The sequence below is a fragment of the Mirounga angustirostris genome, unplaced genomic scaffold (assembly GCF_029215605.1).
Source record: "Mirounga angustirostris isolate CCGP_5_RB_7025 unplaced genomic scaffold, mMirAng1.0.hap1 SCAF_2, whole genome shotgun sequence".
Lineage (NCBI taxonomy): Eukaryota > Metazoa > Chordata > Mammalia > Carnivora > Phocidae > Mirounga > Mirounga angustirostris.
This window is the reverse complement of record NW_026991710.1, coordinates 131,742,648-131,763,967: the sequence shown is the minus strand read 5'-3', so window position 1 is coordinate 131,763,967 and position 21,320 is coordinate 131,742,648. Positions and strand designations below refer to the sequence as shown.

The 21,320-nt window shown below is 34.8% G+C and overlaps 1 pseudogene; it reads left to right on the top strand.

The window, feature by feature from the left end:
* Positions 1–17,913: 17,913 nt before the first annotated feature.
* On the top strand, positions 17,914–18,536 carry LOC123847498 (large ribosomal subunit protein uL16-like; annotated as a pseudogene).
* Positions 18,537–21,320: the final 2,784 nt, after the last annotated feature.

Sequence of the window (21,320 nt, the reverse complement as noted above, 5' to 3'; positions counted from 1 at the left end):
TGTGTTCTTTTTTGTTTTTGTTTTGTTGTGTTTGTGTGTGTGTGTGTGTGTGTGAACTGCGTGAAGTCTAATTGTCAGCCAACAAGTGTACAATGGCTTGTAACTATATTCCTACAAATATGATAAAAACAGAGATTTGGAAGAAATTACATACATAGTTACTTCTTCAAGAAAGTCTTTCTAATGATTTCAAGAGACAAAAATGATTATCAGTGCTAAAAGAAGATAAAAAAAGAACACAAAACAAAAAGCTGTGAAATAATGTAACATAAATCATTCATACATGTTTCAGAGGAGAGATAAATTTGGATTGGAAATATATCCGTTCATATATTAATTCATGTATTTACTCATACATCTTCTTCCAAAGATGTTGATTTATAGAAACACATATAGTATAAATATACAACGAATTACAATGCCCACAAATATCAAATTAATAAAGAAACTGTGTGAAGAGAAATTTGACAAGTATTAATCCTTTTTGAAATATGTACAACTAATGAATTAAGACTTTCACTTCCATTAATTTACATGAAGAATGTGAACCTAAAGATTTAACAATGAAGATATTTAACACAATGCTATTTGTCATGGTAGTAATGTGTCTACTGCTAAACACAGCATAACTATTCAGCCATATGAAAATACTTTAATTAAATGATGATACATTCATTATAAAACCACTAAGTATCATGTTTTCAAATAATGTTTAATGACATGAAAATAATCACATAATATTAATTTTTAAAATGTAATATAAAATTATATTTTGGCACATTTCAAGCCTGTTAAAATAATCAAAACCATAAAATTCACAGAAAATGTAATGTGACTAGATCCAAATATTTGAAGTGGTTATTTTGGATTGTTATTGGTTATTTACAGATAATTTAAATTTGTTTTATATTATTTTTTCTTTTTTTCAGTGATTTCTATAGGGGTTTCCTTTTGTAGGATTACTTTCTGTGAGATAAAATTTTATTGCACCCCTAGAATATAATACATACAATAATTAAGATATAAATATATACGATAGGAAGAAGGAGAAATAGGGTGGCAAAATTAATTAGTTAATTAATCCATGTATCAACTTACAGTAGTAATTAGCATGCTTTCAAGTATTTTAAAGCTGCTAAAATGGACCACAGATTTGGGCTCAGAGTTCCTAAGAACCAGGTAAACATAGACACAAAAAATTTATTATATGATTGGCAGTATAAATAAGCCAAAAGTAAACCAGGTACTCTGAGGAAATGCAATTATCCCTTGTTATGGGGCTTAAGAGAACTTCTGTTGCACTCTATAAGAGGATACTGAGTTATATTGTCAGACAGAATAAATAGGGCATCTTTGTTGAATGGCCAGAATTTCAACTAAATCTTCTGGTTTGAATATTTGAATAAGTAGAGAAGACACTGGATAGGTACATTCCAGACAGAGAAAACAAAAGGAACAAAGCTATAAAGTGATGAATGAGCACAACATGTTTCAGGTCATTTAAGATGGCAAGAGTAGAGGGTCTCTATTGGAGAGATGTTGATAAAGTTAAGACATGCAAATGTCAAACATAAGGCTCCTGGGGATAGAGATGAAGTTGGAGATAGAGAGGGGAGAGGGAGAGAGAGAGGGAAAAAAAATGCATTAAGTTCCATTGGAGAGATAAAGTATGTATCGATATCTTTAAAAAAAAGTATTGGTCATATTTAGAAGGAGAAAAATGCTCAAATAAAATTTAATTTTATATATTTAGAAAGAAAACTTTATAACATTATAAAACAACTACTATTTATTGACTTTTTAGGGAGTGTTGAAAGTTTTGATTAACCTATCTTTAATCTTCACAAAATTTTCAAGATGAGAGTATTACTCCCATTTTAAAGATAAGGGCATTAAAAGGTTGAGTCAGTTGCCAAGATTCTACAACAGGTAAATGGTAAGGATAAGGTTTGATAGCTGTTCTGTCTAGTTCCAATACTTGTATTCATTTCCAACTATATATTGTGGTAGCTAACTGGGACGCCTAGGTGGCTCAGTTGATTAAGTGTCTGCCTTTGGCTCAGGTCATGATCACAGTGTCCTGGGGTCAAACCCCACATTGGGCCCCCCCTCAGTGGTGAGTCTTCCTCTCCCTGTGTGACCTCTCTTGCTCTCTCTCAAATAAATGAATAATATCTTAAAAAATAATCCTTATGCCAAAGAGACATAGTAAAAAAAAAAAAAATGAAGGCTCTAAATTCAGCTATATGAATTTAAATATTGCCCATTGGTTTTTAGAACATCTTGGTCTTTCTATTTCCTCATCTTATAAATGAGTATGATAATAATGTAATATAACTTACAAGTTAATTTTGAAGAATAAATGATTTGTTGTTTATAACATATCTAAAACAATGCCTGGTACATAGCCTTTACCTCTCATTGTGTTTTTCTCCCTTCTCACCTTGAGCCAAATGTGGTGGAAAATATAGAAAAATAAGATTGTAATTTATTACTCTGAAATAAAATATTAAAAAAAATTACTCTCACCCCCAAGTCTCTCAATCTCACCATATTTTAAGACCTAGTAGAAATACCATCATTTTTCTGGGAAGTTTTTTCCTGACTATCTTAATATCCACAACTCCCACGGGTTAGGAGCCCTACCTCATGCTACCATAGCTTGACAAGACTCATTTTGTTTATTTATGTATCCCCAAAGTGTGACAAACTCTAGGTACATAATAAACATCTTACAAATTATGAAGGGAAGTGTTTAATTTCAGTCATTAGTCTTTTTTTTTTTTTTAAGATTTTATTTATTTATTTGACAGAGAGAGACACAGCGAGAGAGGGAACACAAGCAGGGGGAGAAGGAGGGGAGAAGCAGGCTTCCCGCTGAGCAGGGAGCCCTATGTGGGGCTCAATCCCAGGACCCTGGGATCATGACCTGAGCCGAAGGCAGACGCTTAACGACTGAGCCACCCAGGCGCCCCCTTTCAGTCATTAGTCTTAAAAGAAAATAAGTTCCTTAAAACTAGTACGGAGTGCTTCCTCAGAACTCAATTGCCTAAACCATAAAATTCCCAGAAAGGTCTTCAAAATTTTATTTTAACACTTAGATAAATATTTTAATATGAGGAGTAGACACACTGTATTATTCCTGGAAGAGCATGTAGTGCACAGACATTATGTAAAATTCTAATGGCATATATGGAAATTATGTTTACCTGTCTTGAAATTGTCTTTTGTCGACAGACTCCAGAATGTTCTTTATCATCAGTGGAAGTACTCTTTTTTTTTTTTTTTTAAGATTTTATTTATTTGTGAGAGAGAGAATGAGAGAGAGAGAGCATGAAAGGGAGGAGGGCCAGAGGGAGAAGCAGACTCGGAGCTGAGCAGGGAGCCCGACGTGGGACTCGATCTCGGGACTCCAGGATCATGACCTGAGCCGAAGGCAGTCGCTTAACCGACTGAGCCACCCAGGCGCCCCAGTGGAAGTACTCTTATAACACTGTTGTACTTACAATATTACCTACAGACTAATTAGGTATGGGCTGGCCATTTATTGTTTTAAGCATGGACTTTTTAACATCGGCTAGCTTAAGACTTAGACTAAGTTTATAGTAAGGCTTTTCTGCAAGAAGAAAAATGTTTTGTTTACTACATAAAACTTGTACTTTCTTTTCAAACAATATAGTTTACTCACACCTTTTCAGATTATCCTTCAAACATTCAAGTATGAGTAATTCAAAAAGACTTGAAAACCAAGTTTGCCTATTCTGATTTACACTGCAGTTCTTCACATTGTAGGAAAACAATCTCAGATTCAGGACCCTGTATGTTCTATTTAATTTCTGGGAGAAGGAAGTAAGACTTAAAAAAAAAAAAAAACCCATTCCTGCCTATAAATATGATGTGGGCTTAACTGTCTGTCTTAATTGTGGTAGAAAGACACTGAGCACAAAAAAAAAGAAATAAAATTTCTGAGACAGGCTGATTGCTTTGAAGTCATGAAATAAAATAAGTGTTTAATGGGAATATGAGAAGGCTTATTATGTATTAGTGTGACTAGTAACAAAGAAGTGACAGTTTAGTATTTAACCTTTCATCTTCAATCTCTAAATGCCTAAAAACTAACTGGAACAATTATGATGAGCACTGGGTGATATATGTAGGTGATGAATCAGTAAAAACAACAACAACAATAATACCAACAAAACCTAATTGGTTAAGAGCTGTGTGCAAATCTGGGAAGCCTAGAGTTAGGAATATAAGAAATAGGGGAAAAAATGGGTAAAATCTGAGTCTTGTAACATACTATATGCTTTTTGAATTTGGAAGTTTTAATGACTTTTCTTGCTTTATGCTTGTATACCATGGGAAATATTTCAAAAGTGAATACAGATACTCTTTGAAATAATAGGCAGTCACATCAAATAAAAAAAAAAAAACTTTTGGAAAGTAAAGGAAACTTTGAAAAGTAAAGAAAAAGAAATAAATTTGAAAACAGCAAAAGAGAAATTATACCTTGACTGTAAGAAAAAAAGAAAAATAATTCAAATGACAATATATTTTTCATCAGAAAACCATGGAGGCAAGAAAAAAGTCACACAACATTTTTCAAATGCTAATGGAAAAGAATTATCAGCCCTGAATCTTATATCCAGCAAAAATATCCTTCAGGAGTGAGGGGGAAATTAGACATTCTCAGAAGAAGGAAAACTAAGAGAGTTTATCACTGGTAGACCTCCCTTAAAAGAAAGGGAAAAAAGTAATTCTTTAAACAGAAAAACAATAAGGAAAGCATTTTAAAACATCAAGAAGGAAGAGAGAATATTGAAAAAAAGTGAATATAAATACGTTTTCCTTCTCGTCTTGAGTATTTTGAACTATATTTGACAGAGCATAAAATGTAACATTATCTGATATGGATATCAATATCTGTAAAGGAATATTTAAGATAATTACATTATGAGTAATGGAAAACTAAGGGCCTTGAGAGGAGATGAAATTTCTACACTCCATGTAAATTGATAAAATGTCAACACCAGTACTTCTTTGTGATGATGGAATAGGTCTTAATCTTGATTGAGGTAGTGGTTAGAAGAATCTACATATATGTGTGTTAAAGTAACATAGAATTCTACACAAACACTGTATCAATATGAATTCCTGGTTTTGATTTTGACTATAGTTATACAAGATGTAATCATTGTGGGGAGGGGAGGAGGAGCTGAGTGAAGGGTAGACATGGAACCTCTATGTACTACTATCTTTGCAACTTCCAAAAAATCTGTATTTATTTCAAAATGAAAAGTTATAATATACACTCACATACACACACACTTGCTTGGAAAAACAAAGAATGTTGGCTTGAAAAGACTTGTTTCTTAGTATATAAACTCTTAAGCCATTATTCCATTCAGAATGACACTTGATTTTAGATTTCCCAAAAGTTCAGATTCCATAAATAGATTTTATTTATTTTTTAATAGATTTTTAAAAAATCATTGTACAACTAACCTTTAAGCCCAGTAATATGTCAAAAATTTGATTGACCAGAAACATTTGAGTTCCATCTTTTCAAATTGATTTTGAAATGGGTGCTCAAATACAAATCAACTGAAGGAAAGAACCATCCACACACTGATAGGAAGTAAACCAACAAGACTAGGATTTATTGTTTAAGGAAAAAAAATCTCTAATTTTGAAATATTAGAAACCAAGGACCTGTTTTGTTTTGAAAACTTTTTATTTTGAAATAATTCTAGATTCACAGGAATTTGCAAAGCTATATATAGACAAGTCTCAGCACCACAACCTCTGCCAATGGCAGTCTCTTACACAACTACAATATACTGTCACAACCAAGAAATTGACAATAATAGAACCTATCGAAGTTATTCAGATTTCAACCGTTATAAATGATCTCATGTGTGTGTATGTGTGTGTGTAGCTCTATTCAATTTCACTTTGTGTATAGCATTGGGTAACCACCGCCATGATAAAAAGAAAAGGGTTGAAGAATGGATGTGGTTTATATAAAAGGGTAAAAAAAGAGTCTTATGGAGATAGTTCATTGAATGAACTGTTTTTTTTAACATAAAATGTAGAATTTGTTTCTACTTAAAATCTTTAAAACATATTTAGAGTAAGGTTTATACTGTTGCTCCTGAGGTGAAATTCTGCATGAATAAAATAAAAATAAGCAAGAAAATGGTGATTTTAAAGGAATAATTTATTAAAATTGCAGTCTACCATTCTCTTTTCAGACTGTCTTACCATTTAAATTAAAGTGTCCAGGGGAAAAAAGTATTTGACAACAAATAGAATTCAAATGACCTCTTGTATTTGTTAACCCTATTAATTGCTTTAGCATCCAAGTGCCTGCATTTACTGGCACAGAAAGTTCCTGTTATTTATTGCCATTTATTGTGGAAGACCTTTGTTCTTTGTGTTTTTCAGCTCTGTTATTCTTAAGAGCCAGGAACTCTGACAGCTGCTGCCAGCCCTGTGCACTTTGTTTAAAACAATAGGGAAAATTGCCTAGCAACCTCACATCCAGCTTCTGGTACCCTCGTGGAGATCACATTCCACACACATTCTCCTCATTTCCGTAAGCTCACAGGGGAACACACACGCGCGTGCACACACACACACACGCACACACCCTACAACCGAAACTAGATTGACCTTCACTTTTCTAAAAGATAAGATGCAGATCAAAGCTGGGTTGTTATTAACACTGAAGAGATCACATAGAGATTTATAGAAATGAATTCGTTCTTGCCTCTGTAGATTTTATTGTTAAAGGGATACTTTTTACAAGGGAAGTGTGCGGCTTCCATTGCTGAAACGGAATAAACATGCTGTTTATACTTCACTAAATATATAATGTCTTATAACTGGTAATATTGACAAAGTGAGGAAAATACAAGTTTATTTTGAGTCAATTTCAGAGCATGGCAGAGAAATTAAACCACCATTGTCTGAATCTTGGTAATAGTCAGAATGTTAGGCTGCTCCTTCTCCTCTACTCCTACTTACCAAGTGATTATGAGAGATGTTAAAAATGTTATTGGATTTTGTGAGAAGATCACTATACCAAAGGGTTAGAAGGCTAGACTTGAACTCTGGAGTTGGGTTTGCTTTTCTTGTTTTCCCTATCGATATTGATTTGAACAATCAATTTATTTATGCCAGTATCCTCATCTGCAAAATAGGAACTTACACTAAATGATCATTTCTCATCTAACATTCCATAATTCCATAAATGGCATTGGTCTTCTATGAGACTATTTTATACAGAAAAGTAAGAAGGAGAAAATGGTTATTATAGATACTTTTGTTTTGTGTCCTTCTTATTCAACTATGCCATCAGACCATACATTTCTATTTATAAAACTGGAAGAGAAAAATAGGTCAGATGTCTATGAATATCTACATGACCTTGATAAGATGTTGTGAATACAAACATGCACAACCATTCCATATAATAATACTAGTTATATATACAACTTCCTACAAAGTTTTGGGAAATGATTTAAGGTCAAAGCAGTAAGAGAGAAATTCTCATGCAGAGGTCAGAAACTACAGCCTGTGGACCAAATTCATCCTGTCACCTAATTTTGTAAATAAAGATCTATTGGAACATGGCACATTCAAACTTCTGCATTTTGTCCATGGCAGCTTTCCTGCTACAATGGCAGAGTTAAGTAGTTAAAACAGAAGCCATATGTCCTCCAAAGCTGAAATATTCACTATTTGGTTCTTTACAGAAAAAGTTTGTTGATCCCTGTTGTATGAGAAACTTTACTATATTTATTAGAATTGAAATTAGTCACCTCAACCAGACTGTGTACATGTCAATGAAAGAAAATTTTGTATTAAACTGTAGGATTCCAGGTTCTAGGTACTCTTTTGTTTCAAGAGAGGAAACAGTTAAAAGGAAATTAAAGACTGAATTTGACTGAATTTGACTGATACGTGTTTGTCGTTAATTTCTCAAAATGAGTTAACTATTATATTTAGGTTTTCTCATATATTTATAGCTAAATATTTAAAAAATTGTTTGGAAACATCGAAGCTAGTACATTTGAAATGTAATATCAATGCAGGGGATGTGATATGAAAATTTGGAACCCCTTGAAAAAAACACACTAATCCTAAGGAAAATGTGGAATTTAAGGACCTGGTCTTCCTCAATATCATGGACATTAATAAAATTCACTGTCATGGTTGTGAATGTACACATCAGCAATGTAAGGCTTTACACACTACGATACACTTTGCATATGCCTTACTATGATTAGAACAGTATTGTTTGATTTCTCAATCCTAGATTACTCATTCTGAAGTAGTTAGCAGAATCTTTAAAATGGAAACAGAAAAATATTGAATCAATGGAGAAAGGAATGTTTATCTTTTTGTTTCTTCCTTGTTGTTGAGCTCTTCTACCCAACACCCAAAATAGCAAATTACTATTTGACACAGAGTTTAATCTTGCCAGGAACTTCCTCAACACATAGATAATTTTTGTTCTTTGAGATATAATGTAGGTTAATGGTTCATCTTCTGATGCTCTAAGAATCCTGCAATTTAATAAAAAGGGTCATCACTGAGTAATGGATACAACCCCGCTCCGTTGCCTTGGGATTAGGACATGGTATTTAAGAGGAGAGAAGAGTGGACTGCATCTATCTTTTCTCACCAACTGGCAGTTATGGTGATGAGACCTCCTGGGCCATCCAGCCACAGCCCCAAATGCCTGCTGCTATGAGAAGTGATGTTGTGATGCAAGATGACTAATTTCCTGAGAGCCTGCTATGAAGGGAGAAGGGTAGTAAAAGAGGGACTCAAAGGAAGGAAAGGAAGGAAAGGAAAGACCAGAAGTGGAAGGAACGGTATTGAGTTATACAAGTACAGAGGAACTGAAGAAAGGCTACAATTTTTAGTTATGGTCTCCATGTAAAAATGCTATTGATTAGAGTGGTCAGAGGAAATGGTGATGAATCAAGAGGAAAATTAAAGAAAGAAACTTACGGATTTTGTGTGATGATGTAAGGCTCATTTTGGTATCCAATACCACCAGATTCTGCTTCTTGATTCAGCTCTAACCTTTTATTCTCAGCCCTTGTTCCTAGTCATGTGCACTGCTTATGTGCACTGCTAATGCAGCCTCTATGCATTAAACTTTTGTAACTGTGGAGATCCCCTAACCCAATTCCTTTTTGCTGCCTATGTTGGGTCAACATAGTCTCTGTGATGATGAATATTTAGTACCCCATTTTCCTTAGATCTCGTTCCCTCCTCTACTAATAACAGTCAAGTTACCTGGAGACTGACATCCTGAATCTCATACTCTTTTGCCTTTGGATCTGCTACTTACCCATGAGTTTCTCTGATTTTGATTCTGCCCAATCACCCAGATTCGGCCATACAGTCTACACGTATTTTGCTTTTGCTGCCATCTACTGGGAAACCAACTACTTTATCTCAGGCCCTTGCTGACAACTTGCTTGAAACTATTGTTCCCACCAGACTTAATGCATCTTATCACCTAGAGCTGGACCGGTTCCCCCCAGGACTTGACCTACCCAAGCTGGTAGGTCTGCTCCCCTATCTAAGTTGTCTAATGATGCTGCAAATACCTTGGGAAAAGAATGCTAGAAATCATTGAAATGGAAATGGCAGCATAAATGAGAAGGTAAATTTGTTTTCACTTTCTGTTAATTTGATTTAAAGTGTAATTTTTTATGTGTGTATTTTGCCCATCCACAAAGACCTGCCCATCTGGTAACAAAGTTTGCTAACGGTAGGCTGATATTGGTGAGGAGGCCAGTTTCTATACAGAGTCCATATAAAGTAAGCAAGTTAACATTGGCATTTCAACTAGACAGACTTGATATTTAACTGTGGCACCACCATTAATTAGCAGTGTTACTGAGAAAAAGTTACATAACTAGTTCTGAGTCTCAGTTCCTTATCTTTAATATTGTGGCAATATTACTATCAACCTAATAAAATTTGTGAAAAATAAGAAAAGAATTCATGTAAAGTGCTCATCTCTGTGCCAGGTACATAGACCTCACTGATATGTGGGATCATAGATGGTGCAGTTCCTCACATATCAAAGATAGAATGCATGGGTCATGATACAGCAAAATGAAAACACTCCCTTTCTCCTTTTCTAAAACGTAGTTCTAGTCTATGACATCATCTTCGTTTTTATCTCTCTTTCTTGCCTAGAAGAATTATTTGTCCACACTGGATAATTTATATATGTCATTGCCTATCTGGACACCTGCCAAAGGAAGAAATGGAATCTAAAAGGAAAGTGAAAGGAGCTCTCAGGTTCTCTAATGCAGAGGGAATAATCATGTATTTTTTGTAACCATTCATATGCCACTTAAGAGAACTTGAATTTCAGTGATTTATACTATACCTCCTGGTTTTGATTTTAAGATTTAAAGAACCATGTTTAAATCATTAGAAGAGACATGGCCGATCAAGTTGAAAGAAGCTATTTTGTAAGAGAAGCTCATTAATGGAGTTTTAACCCAACAACGTTTGTCAGCAATGTTGTTCTTTCTATTTCTTTGGCAAACATACTGCTAATAGTGCATGATAAATAGAATATATCTACAATTGAAAAAGAAATTCTGGCATATTTAATTGGTTTCTGGTACTCTTTTCTGACCTATGCCCTCATAAAAGTTCCTATTGGAACATTTGCGGACTTGGACCATGACCAACTTCATGTAAAATAAACTCATTTACTCTTGCAATCCCAATATATTAATAAAACTGGGCAACACAAATGGCAAGGTGGCAAGTTCTACCCTGATGGTTTGGACTCATAAGTCAGTGGCAATTGTTCTTCTGAATGTAAACAGGTTGAATGAAGTTTAAAGGCTGCAAATTAAGAAAAACTTTGCATGTTAAGGTTTGTGTTTATCTTGAAACGTGAAATTTTCAAAACATATCCACTGAATTATCTTTAGAACCATTGAAGAAACAATGATGATAGTCCATACCCTTCCAGCAAGAACAAGAGTTAACAGAATTTATTACTGTGCAGTAAAGAAAGGGGAAAAAAATCTTGATTACCAATTCTTACAAATTCCTTTGTCCTCAACATTCCATCAAATGTTCCAATTCCAATGCCTTAGTCTGCTCAGGCTGACGTCATGAAATAGCATAGACTGGCTGGCTTAAATAACAGAAATTTATTTCGCACATCTTTGGAGGCTGGGAGGTCCAAGATCAAGGTGCTAGCTAATTTGACTGCTGGTGAGAGCTTTGTCCTTGGCTTGCAGATGGTCTCCTTTTTTGCCAGATCTTCATGTGGAGAATAGAAAAGGGAACTCTTTTGTGTCTCTTCAGATAAGGACATTAATCCTATCAAAATAGGGCCCCACCCTGATGACCTCATTTAACCTTAATTACCTCCTATGAGTCTTATCTCCAAATATAATCACATTGGGACTTAGGGATTTCAACATACAAATTTTGGGGTGCACAATTTGATCCATATCACTCAATCTGTGGTAGTCTAAAATGATCATGAATTTTTTAAATTTCCATTAATAGGTCAGGGCATTAACTATTCAAGCCTAAGTCTTGTAATCTGTGTCTAAATAACACCATCTTTACTTACTGTTTTTTGTTAATAACTGACTTTGTGGTTGTTTTTAGTAGGAAAATCGACCAAGTACATTTTAACAATGTTAAGCTTGGTTATTCATTCAGATAGACACCAAACTGCTAATCTCATCCTGTATGTTGCCATATCTCCTCCTCTTCCATTTTTGATTCTTAGTACAATTCCTCCTATTGTTAAGTGAATAGGACATTTTCTGCTTCAAAGGGAAAGAAATATAAAAGATCCTCAAACTATTTTATTTGCTTTTAGTAGTAAATTGCTTGTGTGTGACTTAGTATCAATTATCTTCCCTTAAGGAATGTCTGAAGTGCTCTAGTTCCCTGGGATTACTACCGAAATGATGCTTGTTGGTGCTTAATGATTCTTTATCTGGGTAGCACTTATCACGTGCCAGGGTAGTGGTTTTGCATCAACATCATTTGCAACTATGGACAGAACCTTCTTTGTTTCTGTTTAAATATTATATCAATCTTGTCTTGCCTGTGCATTGGAATGAGGTTTAACATAAAGATGGAGGGAGTTCAAATGCAATCTGAAAATAATACTGGCAAATAGCTTTGGGACTTACTGTTTAAAGTTAGCATACAGGGCGCCTGGGTGGCTCAGTTGGTTAAGCGATTGCCTTTGGCTCGGGTCATGATCCTGGAGTCCTGGGATCGAGTCCCACATCAGGCTCCCTGCTCAGCAGGGGGTCTGCTTCTCCCTCTGACCCTCCCCCCTCTCATGTGCTCTCTCTCTTTCTCTCTCTCTCAAATTTAAAAAAAAAAAAACCTTTAAAGTTAGCATACATTTATTTAAGATATTGAATTAAACCAACAAAAAGCCATCCTATAAAATTGGAAGGTAAAAAAAAAATCAAAAAACAAAATATATTTTCATCTGTTAGAAAGTTTGAACCATAACATTTTATAAATATTTATTTCTTTGACTCCATTTCATCTTTTAAATGAAACTTCTTTTAGAAATAAATTGCTTATGTTGGCTCCAATAAAATTTATCCCTAGAACTAGAGTAGAAGAGTTTCTCCCACTATAAGCTGTTTATATCTTTTAGCTGAAGTCTGTGAAAATAATAAACTTATCTCTGTTGTGAAGAGTCACTGCCTATGGTGTGGGCAGAGATTTGGGGGTTGGAGGTTATTGAGAAAAGTACAAAAAAACCCAGGATATTTCCAGGTATAAGTGCAAGAGAAATAGCTTTATGATATTTTGTGGATTGGGGTCCTTAAGTCTCCTCCTATCAAGCATTGAACATAAGGAATTAATAGACAACATTAAATCACACCAAAACTCTTTCTTAAAGTAGAAAGCTCTATGTTAAAGAGGATAAATGTGTACTGAAAGATAGAAACTAAACCAAGCACATGAAATCTAATTTTTTATCTTTCCTAATGATAAACATTTTTTCTTAATCTTAAAATGTGGTTAAAAAAAAAAAAACTAGTTACGGTAAGAAATAAACCATAAATTCACAAAAATATGAAATCTTTATCTGCTTGATGAAGACCTTATAGAAAAGAATTTTCAAAAATTAGATTGATCATTTCTTTTCAAATAGCTTACTAAATTCAACTTTTAACTTAATTTAATTAAGCAATGTATAGAAAGCATAAAGGACAGAATATGAAAAAAATAACTCTTTGGAGGTTTGCTGAATAATAGAAGGAATTACAATAGACAGGTAAACGTGGAAAAGTTGGCCAAGATCCTGTTGGCACTTTAAGCTCATTAAAAACATTTAAAAGAATGTCAATGTATAAAAAAAAAAAAAAAAAGAAAAGAAAAAGGAAAAAAAAGGTGGTAAAATCATTGATTTGACCTCTTGCTTGGTGGGAGTGTGAAAATTGGATCTTGGAGGCAGCAGATGAGAATGGGATTGATTTAGGCCTTTGAAGTGAAACAATATCTCCAGACAGTCATACCATGGAAGCCACAAAGCCGAGAGTGAACTCAATAAAACACCGTGGATAAGGATATATATTATGTGAAGGAGCTAGAAAAGTTAATAGCAGAATATTTGAGCCATGCCTCATAGGCAAGGACCTACCATCTGGAGAACAAGATGATACAAAAGTAGATGCCAAGAAAAAAGTCAAAAGGAAATAGAGAATATAAAAATATTTCTGGACCTATCCAGTAGGCAGAGACTCACTCATGGAAAATAGCATGTTGTTTAAAAATGATTAAAATCCTATTGCAAAATGTCAAACTCCAGCCATTAATAAATGATGGCTAATTAAAGAAAGTGGTTCTATGAAAAATAACATTGGCTCTTTTATATTATATGTCTGACATTGTATTTACATTAACAATGTATTTACTGTAATATTTTAAATTTAATACCTAGTATTTGAATCCTTAATGTTGTGTGATGTTGCCATAATGTTCCCTCTTCCTTGAATATGGAGTAGCTACATTTCAAAAGAAAACTATAGCTACATTTAAAAAGATAACTGAAGGTGGTCAGATCGGAATGAATAAAACCAACCAGACCCCTCACATACAGGTTCACTAATGCTGTGTTTTCCCTGTTGCTTGCTGGACTAATATAATCTGTCATGGCAGCAAGGAGGTCTCTAAGTAAGACATTCACATTCCTTTCTAATGAATCAACTTTCCACCCCATAGCAATATCAGATGTCTTTTAAATCAAGCAAAGAGAAGCTCTGTGCTAGAGGAAATGACCTGCAGTGCCTTGAGTTTATCATGGGTTTAGCCCTTTTGTCCTTTTATAACTACACTGGGAGCAGTTAGTGATACCTAGATGTGTTTGATCTAAGATTCTTGAATCGAGAAATAAAATTAATTTGAAAATAATTTATTTAAAAAGCTAGAATATTACAATATTGTTGCTTATAAGATTCTTAAATATGTCATTAATAGTTACTTCAAAATTACTTAAGTTGGTTAACTGGTTAACCTAGAGAAACTTAACGTTCTACCCGTTAATGTCTTTTGTTTGAATCTTTACTCCAATTTGTGCAAATTAACTTTAATTTTTATTATCTATATTTTTTCTTGAAATTATTTTGTCTCATGTAAAAAAATATTTAATTAATTTACTCCTACTAGTGTGTGAATTGTTTGACCATCTTGCATATACAATTTGCTTCCTTACAAAACAAAATGATAAATTTTGTGTTGGTGTCTGTTATTCCAGGCCTTGGCTATGTAGAATGCTATGATCATACAGTGACAGATAAGAAAAGAAAAAAAGAAGGGAAAGGCAAATGTGCATGAGAATATATCTCTGTAAACATCCAATAAGCCCTCAAAAGTCAAAAATCAAATAACGAGCTTGATTATTATTTTCCCCTCTGTCTCAATTGAATCAACATTAGCCAGTTGACTGAGGTAGACACAATGGCAAGCCATAGTCAACAGTCTATTTGGCTCCCTGAAGAATCATCATCTCTGACTCAGATCGTATCAACTGGTTTATACGACTCCAGTCCTACTTCACTTACTTCAGTAAGTGTTAATCTAATTTAAGCCTAGACAAGATAGTTCATCGAAATAAGATAATGGTACAAATATTCTTTCCCCATCCTTCACAGTACTTTTTACTGTCTTTTCTAGATTTTATGCATAATAAATTTTTATATCTCCAGCATTCAATTTTTAGTAATTTAGTTGTACTTAGAATAACATGAGGCCTGGGGCGCCTGGGTGGCTCAGTTGGTTAAGCGACTACCTTCAGCTCAGGTCATGATCCTGGAGTCCCGGGATCGAGTCCCGCATCGGGCTCCCTGCTCGGCAGGGAGTCTGCTTCTCCCTCCGAACCTCACCCCTCTCATTCTCTCTCACTGTCATTCTCTCTCAAAAATAAATAAAATTAAAAATATATATATATTTAGAATAACATGAGGCCTTACTGCAAGTTTGCATTCTGAAGTAGATCTTTCATATATAAGAACTCTAATTTAAAGTGTCAGGATTGCAGTCATTAAAACTGTTTACCAATATTCTGTTCTCTCATTCCTTGGGCACCTGGCAGCATTGTGCTTCCTCACTTCCATAGATGTTGTCACGTAATTTGCTTTGGCCAGTAAAATGTGAGCAGAGGGAACTGTCTGACTTTGTGAAGTTTTATGAGCCAGTCTGTCCTTCACCATATTCCCTTTTCTCTCTGCTTCCATGACTATCAGTGTCCCATCAGCATGCGTCTTACAGCAAAGGCAATAGACGCAGAGCAGGCAGAGAACATGAAGGAAATTAAATGTATTATTTTTTATTCCACTGTGATTTAGCTATGGGTTAAAACTATGGAACCTGGCTGCATTGATTGACAGACTTGAAGAACTATCAAAGTTTGAAGTCCATTTCCCAGATTAAGAATATATTTGGATTAAAAAAATATAATAATATGAATAGATTTTCTGAAAATATGTAAATTGGATCTTCCTTGTAGAGCAATTCTAGAAACAATACTTTCCATACTGATTTGTTTATGACCTGATACAGGTTCAGCCATGTGAAATTGCCTGTATTTGACCAGTTTTTAATGTAAAAATGGCAACTTCATATAGTTCACCTAATAAATGTCCTGATGATACTACATTGTTTTGTGTATCTAAGGGAACTACACATTTTGTTTTAGTAAGTTGATTGCTGAATAGAAGTAAGATTACTCACATCTAATATTTGCTCAGAGTGTAATCTTATTTCATTAATGCCTTATGTTTAGGACATTAAAAAGTTAGGCCAAATAACACAATGTTATTAACAAACACTTGTCTTTTGCAGACATGATCTAATGCATTTTTTTAAGTTTTTGTTTTTTAACATACTAACCATTGCTTGCTTTAGGACACATTCCTGAGGTCATACACAACATTTATCACACTTAAAATACTATGATACAGGCTATTTTTTGGTTTTGAAGTTTTTGCCAATGAAAAATCAGGTAACTAATTAGCCAATATGGCTTATTATGTTAAATTTACCCACTAAGAGAGCTTTCAAAAATGATTAAAATGCAATTTTTTTATCCTCAGAGAGGGAACATTTCCATTAAAAAACAACACACATGAAATATTTGACTATTTCTCGGATTTTTAATTATTGAACTATTATGCCATTAGGGAAAACCCAAATCCACGACACTGAAATACCTTACAAGAAGAATATTCAAAAATGTTTCACTCAGTTTACTCTTACTTGGTTTCAGAAGTGTACCAAATTAAAAGGTTCTAGTGAGGTTCTAGTTCTACATGCTTTAGAAAAATGTGACTTTCTGGTTTAAAGAAATGAAGTTCAAGAATGATTTATAAACCTTTAGAATTTCCAGATGTAACTTCTCATAAAGCTCTTTGGATATCAGATGTATTTACCAAATACTTTGATGAGTTAAGTGTAAATGAATCAGTAACATAAGGATTAAATTTCTCCACAAATACACAAGAGCCTAAAAAATTAGGAAAAAGAGTGCCTTGGCAGAATTCAATTGGGTCTTGTCAAATCCAAAGAGTTTCAAAACTATGTCTTGAAGTTTTCCTGAAACTGAAAACTCACTATTTTTGATAATTTTTTGTTACAAATCCAAATTGAATATTGTTTCCAAGTTCTATTAGCGGTAAACAAATCGAAAGTGATTAGAACCATGGCCACAAATTCACTTCCATAAATAATTTCTTGTAGCAACAACTTCATCACATTTTTCTATAAATAATGTTTCTTAGAGTTCTAAGAATTAAAAGTAGAGGAAGGTGATCAGAAGGTACAAACTTCCAGTTAAAAGACAAATAAGTACTACGGATGTAATGTATCACATGATGACTATAGTTTACACTACTGTATGAGATATATGAAAATTGTTAAAGGAGAGATCCTAAGAGTTCTTACCACAAGGAAAATGTGTTTCTTTTTTTCTTTTCTTTTCATTGTATCTATATGAGATGATGAATGTTAACTAAACTTATTATGGTTATCATTTCACAACATATGTAAATCAAACCATTATGCTGTACACCTTAAATTTCTACAGCAATGTTTGTCAATTATTTCTCAATAGAACTGGAAAAATATGAAAAAAAAAACCTGAATTTCAGTAAATAGCAAAAGCGAAAATAGAAAACAAATAATCTGACTCCACTTGTTCTCAAATTTTCTGTTACCAGTAATATTTTCACAGTGCTCTGAGGCCAAAATAAATCCGTAACAGTTTTATTTATTAAGTAGCTAGGTCTACACAATGTAATAAGTTGTAATATTCCAAAAATTTAGAATTTTTTCCTTCGGCGCACCACTGAAAATCTTGGTGTTGCCATGGGCTGCCGCCCTGCCCAGTGTTAACCATATGGTCAGAACAAGCCATATCCCAAAGTCTTGCTCTGCAGAGGTGTCCCTGATGCCAAGATCTGCATCTTTGACCTGGGGTAGAAGAAGGCAAAAGTGGATGAGTTCCCTCACAGCAGCCACATGGCGTCAGATGAATATAAGCAGCTCTCCCCTGAAGCCCTGGAGGCTGCCCTTATTTGTGCCAACACGGACATAGTGAAAAGCTGTGGCAAAGATGATTTTCACATCCAAGGGTAGCTCCAGCCCTTCCACGGCACCCATATCAACAGGATGTCGTCCTGTAAGGCATGCGAGGTGCCTTTGGAAAGCCCCAGGGCACAGTAGCCAGGGTCCATGTTCGCCAAGTCATCATGTCCATTCCTACCAAGCTGCAGAACAAGGGGCATGTGATTGAGGCCCTAGGCAGGGCCAAGTTCAGGTTTCCTGGCCACCAGAAGATCCACATTTCCAAGAAATGGGGCTTTGCTAAGTTTAATGCTGACGAATTTGAAGACGTGGTGGCTGAAAAGCGGCTCATCCCAGATGGCCGTGGGGTTAAATGTATCCCTAATTGTGGCCCCCTGGACAAATGGTGGGCTCTGAACTCATGAGAACCTCGGCATTGTCCCCTCCCTACTCATGCCCACTGATAAATCCTACTTCCTGTCATTAATTAATTAATTAATTAATTTCAAAAATTCAGTAGTCATGTGCAAAACCACTACATATGAATTAAAAAATAATATTTTATTTCATTCTTAAGTACTACACTCACTTATTAACAGGTTATATGTACCAAGTTGGGTCCCACAAACTTCTCAATCCTTGAAATCTCATTTACATCGCCACCTCAATTCTTGTTCTGATTTTCTAATAGTATTTGACTTTTATTACAGAAAAAAAATAGAAAACCCAGGTTCATAAAGATACAACATCATTGAGAGGAATGTAACATGATCTCACATTGAAACTGTGAACTACCCTGACCTAGTAGTTCAGATGGTGGCCAAAAGATGTTGAGTGTTTCTCATTTTGGGGGGAAAATTTAAAATATTCCATGCCATCTTCATGGCTTCACTATGACTTTCCAGGGTGCCTCAGGACACAGTTTGGGAGCTGTGGGTTTTAAGAATTCCCTTATCTTGCAACCATTTCAGGATTTTGAATAGCAACTTATTTATAACCAAGCAAGTATTGTCAGCAGTGAAATCTAATATTAAGAAAAACTAATTAGCTTTATTAAACCTTAATAACAGTACTTTATAATGTATTATAATATATTCTTATATTTAAAAAATAGATTTAACAAATTCAGAAAATAATATAGTCATTGGAACTTAGGTTTTTCATAACATAATAGAGTTTACTTTGAAGGAATGTTAACTAAAAATTCAATAGAATTTTTTCAGTTTTTTTTTAAACTGAAAATATAGGTATTAATATTTGTGTTAGAAAGGAATTTCTTTTCTTTCCTTTTTTTAAAAGATTTTATTTATTTATTTGACAGAGACTGTGAGAGAGGGAACACAAGCAGGGAGAGTGGGAGGGGGAGAAGCAGGCTCTCCCCTGAGCAGGGAGCCCGATGCGGGATTCGATCCCAGGTCGCCAGGATCATGACCTGAGCCGAAGGCAGACGCTTAACCATCTGAGCCACCCAGGGGCCCTAGAAAGGAATTTCAAGGTAAGGTTTTTTAAAGGGAGTGTTGGTTTAGCATTATTTTATTAAATTTTAAACAGTTTAACATTAGAGTATAGAACATAGTATGTTAGGGAAAAAAAGGAAGTAACATTTGTTCATCGTGATGTTCTATACGTGAATTATGTCTAAAAAAAAAAAAAAAAATCAGGGTGCCTGGGTGGCTCAGTTGGTTAAGCGACTGCCTTCGGCTCAGGTCATGATCCTGGAGTCCCGGGATCGAGTCCCGCATCGGGCTACCTGCTCAGCAGGGAGTCTGCTTCTCCTCTCCCGCTCCCCCCTCTTGTGCTCTTTCTCTCTCTCACTCTCTCTCTCAAATAAATAAATAAAATCTTTAAAAAAATAAAAAATAAAATAAATAAAAAAAAATCAGCCACAAAAACCCGATTTTGCTATTGGAGGAATCTACAAAGAAGTCTCTTTGAGAAAATTTAAATACCAAACAAGAGTTTATCTTTAAAGTCAGGTTATCATGATTTTTTTCAGACAAGGTATATAGACACTTTTTAGTCAGAATTCAAATTTTTTGCCCAAAAACTTTAATTAATAGAAGTCATATGAATATGTCCATAATAAGCAAATACTTACAAGACTAAAGAGAGTCCATATAAACAAGTCTTGCACATATGTAGGATAGTTGCCCAATTAATACAAATATTTATTGCAAGCCCACTATGTACTGGCCTAGCTCCAGATGCTCAGGATACAACAGTACCCAGGACAAATGGGGATCACAACCCTCATGAAGCTTTCATTTTAATGGAGACAGAAAACAAGTAAGTAAAATATCTAGAATGTTACTAATACATGCTAAGAAGAAAAAATAAGTTAGTGGAAGGTGATAGGAAGTGTTGGGGGAGAACTGAAAATGAAGAAAATTTAAAAATATTCCTCCTCCTCTGGGGAGGATTGAAAATTTAGGAAGGGCCTTAGTGAGAATGTGAGGAAAGAACCGCAAGAAGTAAGAGAGCAAAACCCTACAGAAATCCAGAGGAAGAACATTCCAGGAAGAAGAAAAAACAAGCACAAAGATCCTTATTGGGAATGTGCCTTTGATGCAAAAGTCAGCATACTTGAAACAGAGTGAACAAGAGGGAGAATAGTAGAAGAAAGATCAGAGGCAACAAGGAGGCAAGGCCACAGTAGGGCTGTGGTAATTTGGACTTTTGCTCATGTGAGAAAACTCTGGAGGGCTTTGAGCTAAGTATTGATGTGGTGAAATACAGGTTTCAAAAGTATTGCTTCGGCTGCTACAGTGAGAACAGCCTGAAGACAACAATAAAGAAAAAAGGGACCACCAGAGAGGGTATTGACATAAGACAAAAAATGAAGGTGCCTTAGACTAGGATTGCAATAATAGAATTCATCAGAAGTGGTGAGATTCTATATTTATTTTAAAGGTACATACAGGTGTGCCACCCAATATGGCCAAATGCAGTCATTCAAATTTAACGCTTTTTTTTTTTTTTAGATTTATTTATTTATTTGAGAGAAAGACAGGGAGGGAGGGAGGCAGGGAGAGGGAGGAGCAGAGCAAGAGGGAGAGGAAGAGAATCTCAAACAAACTCCCTGCTGAGCACAGGGCCCAATAAAGGGCTCGATCTTAGGACCCTGAGATCATGACCTGAGCCGAAACCAAGAGTCTGACACTTAACTGGCTGAGCCACCCAGGCACCCCTCAAATTTAACATTTGAAATT